General features: G+C 46.6%; 4 non-coding genes across 4 annotated transcripts; all 4 read left to right on the top strand.

Annotated features, from left to right (window-relative positions):
• Positions 1 to 3,618: 3,618 nt before the first annotated feature.
• Positions 3,619 to 3,698, top strand: TRNAF-GAA (transfer RNA phenylalanine (anticodon GAA)). Its single transcript has one exon. It is a non-coding gene; the product is annotated as a tRNA-Phe (tRNA).
• An 898-nt stretch (positions 3,699 to 4,596) lies between these two features.
• Positions 4,597 to 4,671, top strand: TRNAF-GAA (transfer RNA phenylalanine (anticodon GAA)). The gene has a single exon. It is a non-coding gene; the product is annotated as a tRNA-Phe (tRNA).
• Positions 4,672 to 5,087: 416 nt separating this feature from the next.
• Positions 5,088 to 5,160, top strand: TRNAF-GAA (transfer RNA phenylalanine (anticodon GAA)). The gene has a single exon. It is a non-coding gene; the product is annotated as a tRNA-Phe (tRNA).
• Positions 5,161 to 5,565: 405 nt separating this feature from the next.
• On the top strand, positions 5,566 to 5,640 carry TRNAV-GAC (transfer RNA valine (anticodon GAC)). The gene has a single exon. It is a non-coding gene; the product is annotated as a tRNA-Val (tRNA).
• Positions 5,641 to 9,547: the final 3,907 nt, after the last annotated feature.

The following is a 9,547-nucleotide window of genomic DNA, read 5'->3' as shown; positions in this document are numbered from 1 at the left end:
GAAGCCTTCCACTGATGAAGAGGGGAGTGCTCCGCAGACCCAGCAGTTAGACTGATTGTGGAATGCAGTGTAGGAGTGAGCCCAGGACAGGAAGGCATTGTATTGAGGATCAAATGGCAGACTCAGGATTTTTGGAGTCAGCAGAAGTAGGCTCACATAGATTATCAGGTCCATCTTTTGGCTCGTCCAGTGGGCCAGGGGCTTCAGTAAGCACGGAGTAAGTTGCCCCAGTGTCTAAAAGGAAATCGTCGGATTAGCCTCCCACAGTTATTAATACCTGGGGTTCCTCAGGTGTAATTAGGACGGGAGCTTGTGTGGGGACCCCCAGGCACCTTCAGTCCTGATTATCTTGAGAGTCTGACCCCTGAAACCTAGGCCTCTGGGGCCAGTCTCTCTTCCAGTGTGGTCCTTTGAAGACTGGACATGGAGCCAGGGGCGGCTTAGATGCCTGAGGGCAATCCCCTTTGAGGTGCCCCTACCTTCCACAGTAATAGCAAGCCCATCCCTTTTCACCTGGGTCCTTCTGGGCATTTGTCTCAGGCTGTTTAAGAATGGTTTTCATAGCCATTGCTATGAAAGGCTTCCACCTGTTCCTTTGTCTTTTTCTGCCTTTCTTTCTTTTCCTCATATTCCCTACCATAACAGACTGTCTGAGCCAGTTCTAACAGATTATCTAAAGACTGATTTGGTCCATACGCCCATTTTAATAGCTTACGGCAGATATCTGGAGCCGACTGAGTGAGAAATCTTTTAAGATCACTTTTCCCTCTTCACATTCTGGATCAATCTCAGTGAATCTGTGAAGGGCTTCTCTCAGTCTATCTAGGAATTTACCAGGAGCTTCCTTCTCCTGTTCTATGTTTGCCAATTTGCCATAGTTTAAAGGACAAAATTTATTTTGTCTTTTATTTTTTGGGCTCCAAAATCACTGCAGATGGTGACTGCAGCCATGAAATTAAATGACGCTTACTCCTTGAAAGGAAAGTTATGACCAACCTAGATAGCATATTCAAAAGCAGAGACATTACTTTGCCAACAAAGGTCCATCTAGTCAAGGCTACGGTTTTTCCAGTGGTCATGTATGGATGTGAAAGTTGGACTGTGAAGAAAGCCTAGCGCCAAAGAATTGATGCTTTTGAACTGTGGTGTTGGAGAAGACTCTTGAGAGTCCCTTGGACTGCAAGGAGATCCAACCAGTCCATTCTAAAGGAGATCAGTCCTGGGTGTCCTTTGGAAGGAATGATGCTAAAGCTGAAACTCCAGTACTTTGGCCACCTCATGCGAAGAGTTGACTCATTGGAAAAGACTCTGATGCTGGGAGGGATTGGGGGCTGGAGGAGAAGGGGATGAGAGAGGATGAGATGGCTGGATGGCATCACCGACTCGATGGACGTGAGTTTGAGTGAACTCCAGGAGTTGGTGATGGACAGGGAGGCCTGGAGTGCTCTTTGCAAAGGCCTGATTCTTTGCAATTCACGCAAAGAGTCGTAAAGAGTTGACACGACTGATCGACTGAACTGAACTGAAAGGACAAAATGACACCAATCCCATCTTCCTTTAGCTGTGTTGTAGCCCCAGTCTGGTTCTGTAGTTGGGACAGTCTGATTCCCAGTGGGGAGGGCGGTTATCTCATCCTCCCTCTTCCCTACTGATTCATTACCAAACCATTCATCTTCATAAGCAACTGCTTTTCCCAAGGTAGACATCACATCCTTCCAAGTAAGGTCATAAAGCAGAGTAAACACCTTTAAAAGCTCTAATATATTTTTTAGGTCCTCTAAATAGTCTCCCAGATCCTCCTTGAGTCTTTGTATTTCTTGATAAGAAAAAGGCTTATTAACTCTCATAGACTGATTATTTCTCCTGGTGGGTGATTTATGAAGAGGCAACAGCTTGTGTGGCTGTTCCTCAGTCTTTCTGGCTGCTCTGCACATACGATCCCAGGGATAGATTGGAGAAACCTGCTTTTCTTTATCTCTTTGTCTCCTGTCCTCCATCTCATCTAGCAAAGTAGGAGGACAGGAGGGAGCTAAAGGAGTCGAACCCAAATCTGTACCCTTAGGACATAAGTCTGGCATATTTCACAGGGAGAAAAAGGGCAACACATATGCTACTTCTACCCACTTCCCTTGTTTTGTACAGAACCGGTCTAATTGTAAAACAGTATTATACTTAAGAGACTCTCCAACCAGCCACCATTCGCCATCCTCCAATGGATACCGTGGCCATGCAGTATCACATAGGAAGACCAGGTGTATCTTCTTTAAACCCTGGGGATCAAAAAATCCAGTTTTTCAGGATACAGTCCAAAGGAGTGAGGCTGGAATTGTTAGCTCCCATCTGTAAGAGAGAAAAAAAAGTGACCAGTGCCATCTTTCTACTGGAGGCGTCCCTCCATGCTCTAGATAGGGGTGTAGACAGATTTTACACCAAAGCCTTTCTTTCCTGGTCAGACTTAATCTGTCCCTTACTGACGCAGGCGTCGTACTCATCCCTCCTGGGTCTACCACCAAGCCGGGGTGGAGATGCACCAGGGGTAGACCTGATGACATCCCTAACTGACGTCCAGCTCTTCACCATTACCTCTGATGCCACCTGGGGTGCAATCAGAGTAACCTTCTGGAATGCCTCCCAGGCTAAGACCGCTTGGGGCACCGTTCGTCACCTGAGTGCCTGTGCACGACCCTGAGTATATCCCTGACTACAATAAGACCGATACTAACGTAAAACTGAGATGTTCCTTCCAAGCGTCACCACACCAGTGTAAGAGCCTACTTTAGTCCACTAAGAGCCAGGGCTACCAAAGGGAAAAACCCCATTGCAGTTCCAATCCGAGTAACCTTTAACCTCAGAGATGCTCTTGTAGCTAGAGCTCCATCTAGCTTCCGAACTTTTGATTCCTAGCGAGGCTAGGCGCTTCCTGACTACCAATTCCTCAACTCCAAGTTTGAGACCTAAGTCATAGTACACGGTAACAACATAGATCACAAGTCCCTTGAAAGTCCATGATCCGACAGATTAGGTTAGTACTTCTAATTTCCCAAGGAGTTATGAAATGGTCAAAGAGACTGAAAAGTTTCACCAAGAAAGGAGAGTTCGGCCCACATGCTTTGCCCATTTCTGGTCGGTCCCCAAAGGAGATGTTGGGTGCCTCTTGGCATTGGCAGGTCGGTATAAACTCCCGACATGTTTCTGCCATAAGCCGTATGAAGTCACTGTGGAACCACAGAGCAGGGCTCCTCACTTGCTTCATGCAGGACGTTTCATTCATTCACGCAAGCACACAATAGAGTTAGTAAAGTACAGCAGAAAACTTGTTCACTAGGAGAACAAAGAACTAGAGCTCCAAGCATCCTTACCTTGTCCTGAAGAATCCCAGACAAGCCCCCAAGATGACCGGTTGTTGCTGAATCATGCAAAGACGTCAGGATTCTTGGCCCCTGGAGGAGAAGAATTGAATCCAGGGCCAGAGACGAGGCTTGATTGCTCAGAACTTTTGTGTAATAAGTTTTATTAAAGTATAGAGGAGCTAGAGAAAGCTTCTGACATAGACATCATACGAGGGTAGAAAGAGTACCCCTCCGAGAAACTCTTTAAGATACATTGAGGGCTGCGTTCACTGGAGAGCTGAATAGCTCAGTTGGGAGAGTGTTAGATTGAAGATCTAAAGGTCCCTGGTTCGATCCCAGGTTCCGGAAGCCCTATTGTTTCCATCTACATCCAAGGAAAGGCGCAAATCTTACAACCTTGCATTCTGAGCTCTCATAAAGAGCAAGTGTTCTAGCTTACATCCAGGCGGAGTCCTATATCCAGTGAAAGAAAATGTTAGTGGCACAGTCGTGTCCGACTCTGTGACTCCATGGACCACAGTCCACCAGGCTCGGTCTATCCGTGGAATTCTCCAGGCAAGAATCCTGCAGTGGTTTTCCATTCCCCGCTCTCCTGAGGATCTTCCCGACCTGGGAATCAAATCCAGGTCTCCAGTGTTGTGGGCATATTCTTTACTATCTGAGTCACCAAGCATTGCATTTGTTCCCTTACAATTAAAAACCAGCAACTACTCTGAGAAACTGTTTAAGACTTTGCGGGGTGGAGGGGATGCGTTCACCAAGGAGCCGGAATAGCTCAGTTGGGAGAGGGTTACACTGAAGATCTAAAGCTCCCTGGTTCGATCCAGGGTTCTGGCAGAGCCACTGTTTTCATCTACATCCAAGGAAAGGCACACTTCTTCCAACTTCCCACTCTGAGCTCTCTCAAAGAGCAAGTGTTTTAGCTTACATCCATGAGGAGTCCTAATTCCAGTGAAAGAAAGTGTTAGTTGCTCAGTCGTGTCTGACTCTGTGATTTCATGGACCATAGTCCGCCAGGCTCCCTCTGCCCATGGAATTCTCCAGGCAAGAATACTGGAGTGGGTTGCCATTTCCCTCTCTCCAGAGGAGTTTCCCGACCCGGGGATCGAACCTAGGTCTCCCTCATTGAAGGCATATTCTTTACTATCTGAGACATCAGGCATTGCAATTGTTCCCTTAAGATGAAGAAGCAGGGACGCCTCTGAGAAACTCCTTAAGGTACATTGAGGGTAGGCCTTACTAGGGTTCCAGAATAGCTCAGTTGGCAGAGCGTTTAGACTGAAAAATCTAAAGGTCCCTGGTTCGATCCCGGGTTCCGGCACCCCTGTTGTTTTCATCTACATCCAAGGAAAGGCGCAATTCTTGCAACCTCGCAATCTGAGCTCTGGCAAAGAGCAAGTGTTTTAGCTTCATCAGGGGGAGTCCTATATCCAGTGAAAGAAAATGTTAGTGGCACAGTCGTGTCCGACTCTGTGACTCCATGGACCACAGTCCACCAGGCTCGGTCTATCCGTGGAATTCTCCAGGCAAGAATCCTGCAGTGGTTTTCCATTCCCCGCTCTCCTGAGGATCTTCCCGACCTGGGAATCAAACCTAGGTCTCCCGCATTGTAGGCATATTCTTTACTATCTGAGTCACCAGGCATCGCAATTGTTCGTTTACAATTAAACACCAGCGACTACTCTGAGAAACTGTTTAAGATACGTTGGGGGGTGGAGGAGACGCGTTCATCAAGGAGCCGGAATAGCTCAGTTGGGAGAGAGTTAGATTGAAGATCTAAAGCTCCCTGGTTCGATCCAGGGTTCTGGCAGAGCCATTGTTTTCATCTACATCCAAGGAAAGGCGCACTTCTTCCAACTTCCCGCTCTGAGCTCTCTCAAAGAGCAAGTGTTTTAGCTTACATCCATGAGGAGTCCTAATTCCAGTGAAAGAAAGTGTTAGTCGCTCAGTCGTGTCTGACTCTGATTCCATGGACCATAGTCCGCCAGGCTCCCTCTGCCCATGGAATTCTCCAGGCAAGAATACTGGAGTGGGTTGCCATTTCCCTCTCTCCAGAGGAGTTTCCCGACCCGGGGATCGAACCTAGGTCTCCCACATTGAAGGCATATTCTTTACTATCTGAGACATCAGGCATTGCAATTGTTCCCTTAAGATGAAGAAGCAGGGACGCCTCTGAGAAACTCCTTAAGGTACATTGAGGGTGGGGTTCGCTGGGGTCAGGAATAGCTCAGTTGGCAGAGCATTTAGACTGACGGTCTAAAGGTCCCTGGTTCGATCCCGGGTTCCGGCACCCCTATTGTTTTCATCTACATCCAAGGAAAGGTGCAATTCTTGCAACCTCTCAATCTGAGCTCTGGCAAAGAGCAAGTGTTTTAGCTTCATCCAGGAGGAGTCCTATATCCAGTGAAAGAAAATGTTAGTCGCACTGTCGTGTCCGACTCTATGACTCCATGGACCATAGTCGTCCAGGCTCCCTCTGTCCATGGAATTCTCCAGGCAAGAATACCGTAGTGGGTATTCTTGCAACCTCGTAATCTGAGCTCTTGCAAAGAGTAAGTTTTTTAGTTTACAGGAGGATTTGTAGGAGGAGTCCTACAACCAGAGAAAGAAAATGTTAGTCGCACAGTCTTGTCTGACTCTGTAACTCCATGGACCACAGTCCACCAGGCTCGGTCCATCCATGGAATTCTCCAGGCAGGAATACCAAAGTGGGTTGCCATTCCCTTCACCATGGGATCTTCACAACCCAGGAATCGAACCCAGGCCTCCCACATTGCGAGCATGTTCTTCACTATCTGAGCCACCTGGCATTGTAATTGTTCCCTTACAATGAAGAAACAGGGACGCCTCTGAGAAACTCTTTAAGATACCCCCCCGGGGGGGGGGGGCGGGAGGGGGCGGGGGGGGCTTGCCAAGGCACTGGAATAATTCAGTTAGAAGAGTGTTAGACTGAAAATCTTAAAGGTCCCTGGTTCGATCTCGGTTTCCAGGAAAGCAGGTGTTTTCCTCTACATCCCAAGGAAAGGCACACTTCTTGCAACCTCGTGATCTGAGCTCTCTCAAAGACCAAGTGTTTTAGCTTACATCCAGGAGTCCTATCTCCAGTGAAAGAAAGTGTTAGTCGCTTAGTCGTGTCCGACTCTGTGATTCCATGGACCATAGTCCGCCAGGCTCCCTCTGCCCATGGAATTCTCCAGGCAAGAATACTGGAGTGGGTTGCCATTTCCCTCTCTCCAGAGGAGTTTCCCGACCCGGAGATCGAACCTAGGTCTCCCGCATTGAAGGCATATTCTTTACTATCTGATACATCAGGCATTGCAATTGTTCCCTTACAATGAAGAAGCAGGGACGCCTCTGAGAAACTCTTTAAGATACATTGAGGGCAGGGCTCACTAGGGATCCGGAATAGCTTAGTTGACAGAGCATTTAGACTGAAGATCTAAAGGTCCCTGGTTTGAACCCAGATTCCAGCAGAATCAGTGTTTTCATCTATATCCAAGGAAAGGCACAATTTTTGCAACCTTGAGATCTGAGCTCTTTCAAAGAGCAGATGTTTTAGCTTACATGCAGGAGAAGTCCTACATCCAGTGAAAGAAAGTGTTAGTTGTGCAGTCGTGTCCGACTCTGTGACTCCATTGACCATAGTCCTCCAGGCTCCCTCTGTCCATGGTATTTTACAGGCAAGAATACCAGAGTGGGTTGCCATTCCCTTCTCTCCTGAGGATCTTCCTGACCCAGGGATCAAACCCAAATCTCCCACATTGCGGGCATATTCTTCATTATCTGAGTCACCAGGGATTGGAATTGTCCTCCAAGAAACCCTTTCCTAAGCTACGTTGAGAGGGCATAGCTCAGTTGGGAGAGCATTAGACTGAAGATCTGAATAGTCCTGGGTTCTGGCAGAGTGAGTGTTTTTGCCTACATACAAGGAACAATTTCTAGCAATCTCACAATCTGAGGTCTCTCACAGAGCAAGTATTTTAGCCTACATCCAAGTGGAGGCATCTATACCCACTTGTTGCTCAGTCGTGTCTGACTCTTTGCCCCCCACCCCCATGGACTGCAGCATGCCAGGCTTCACTATCTCCTGAGTTTGCCCAAACTCATGTCCTTTGAGTCAGTGATGCCATCCAACCATCTCGTCCTCTGTTGTCCTCTTCTCCTCCTGCCTTCAGTCTTTCCCAGCATCAGGGTGTTTTCCAACCAGTTGTTTCTTTGCATCAAGTGGCCAAAGTATTGGAGCTTCAGCTTCAGCATCAGTCCTTCCAATGAATATTCAGGGTTGATTTCCTTTAGAATTGACTGGTTTGATCTCCTTACAATCCAAGGGACTCTCAAGAGTCTTCTCCAGCACCACAATTTGAAAGTATCAATTCTTCAGCGCTCAGCCTTCTTCATGGTCCAACTCTCATATCCATACATGACTACTGGAAAAACCATAGATTTGACTAGATGGACCTTTGTTGGCAAAGTAATGTCTCTGCATTTTAATATGCTGTCTAGGTTTGTCGTTGCTTTTCTTCCAAGGAGCAAGCGACTTTTAATTTCATGGCTGCAGTCACCATCCACAGTGATTTTGGAGCCCAAGAAAATAAAGTCCATCACTGTTTCCATTGTCTCCCCATATTTGCCATGAAGTGATGGGACCCAATGCCATGAACTTAGTTTTTTGAATGTTGAGTTTTAAGCCAGCTTTTTCACTCTCCTTTTTCACCTTCTTCAAGAGGCTTTTAATTCCTCTTTGATTTCTGCCATAAGGGTGGTGTCATCTGCCTATCTGAGGTTATTGACATTTCTCCTGGCAATCTTGATTACAGCTTGCACTTCATCCAGCCTGGCATTTCGCACGATGTACTCTACACATAAGTTAAATAAGCAAGGTGACAATATACAGCCTTGATGTACTCCTTTCCTAATTTGGAACCAGTGCATTGTTCCATGTACATTTCTTACTATTGCTTCTTGACCTGCATACAGATTTCTCAGGAGGCAGGTAAGATGGTCTGGTATTCCTATCTCTTTAAGAATTTTCCAGTTTGTTGTGATTGACACAGTCAAAGGCTTTGGCATAGTCAATAAAGCAGAAGTAGATGTTTTTCTGGAATTCTCTTGCTTTTTCTATATCCAGGAGAAGAGCAATTCTAGCAACCTCACTATCTTATAATTGAACTCTGATGAGCTTGGCACTTAAGCAAAGGGAAATAGCCGCAATAAGAGTCCTTCCTTCTCACTTATATGCATAGCAATTGCAAAGCCCTGTGGATCAGGGCTTCCCGGGTGGCTACAATACATAGGGTCGCATAAGAGTTGGACACAACTGGAGCAACTTAGCACGAAGGGTTTGTTGTTTTCCCTTTATTCCTTGTTCTTTTTTCAGCAAGAAAATCTAAACAGAACCTTTCAAGACTTAGCTCCCAATACCCTTGGTTCTCAGACATCCACAGGGCTCACCCTCAGATTCCTCTTACCTGTGATTGGCATTGAGATTCATTCATCCATTGATTCATTCAAGAATCCATTGATGTCATTTCAAGAATCCATTTCTGAGTTTCTGCTATGATAGGCCAAACATTATGTAAGAACTTGACACACTGGGCAGATCCTTATTTTCGCTGTGCCCACTCTAAAAACTTTGTTTTATGACCCCTAACTGGGAATAAGCCCTAGAAAAGGTTATCATTTTTCAATTACATGCACACAGTCAGGGGATAACTGTAATAAAAGACACTGTCAGGAGGCACAGAGCAGGACACTCTCTCCTGTTCTATAGCTTATCAATGTTTGTGCCTGGCTGGGGAGCTCCAAAAATTTCCACAAAGAACAGAGAATCGCATCTGTCCTGGCAGAATAGAACGTGGTCCAGCAGATAGGCTTGAGACACTTAAATCTCTTATCCACCTAACACATAACCCAGGCCCTCCACCCTCACAAGGCATCAAAGGAAAGCAGCCGCCCCAACACTCGGCTTGGCAACCTAGGTGTGCTCTACCCTGAGCTACAGGGGTATGCCAAGAGAGAAACAGCAGGATACAACTGCTGCAGTTAATCAGGGTACAGTTCCAGAGAGAGAAATAAGGCTGCTGCACAGGGGAAAGTTGTATCCTACAGAACTGGGAGCCTGAAGACAAAGGATCTTTGTCTAATTTACTCTGCTGTTTCTGTCCCATGGCTGCAGTGGCTCCTTATTATGGGGAAAT

This window comes from Bos grunniens, chromosome X, assembly GCF_055505025.1.
Source record: "Bos grunniens cultivar Pamir isolate PY7600 chromosome X, Bosgru_T2T1.0, whole genome shotgun sequence".
Classification (NCBI taxonomy): Eukaryota; Metazoa; Chordata; class Mammalia; order Artiodactyla; family Bovidae; genus Bos; species Bos grunniens.
Note: the sequence above shows the minus strand (reverse complement) of the source record. Positions and strands in the feature narration are given on the sequence as shown.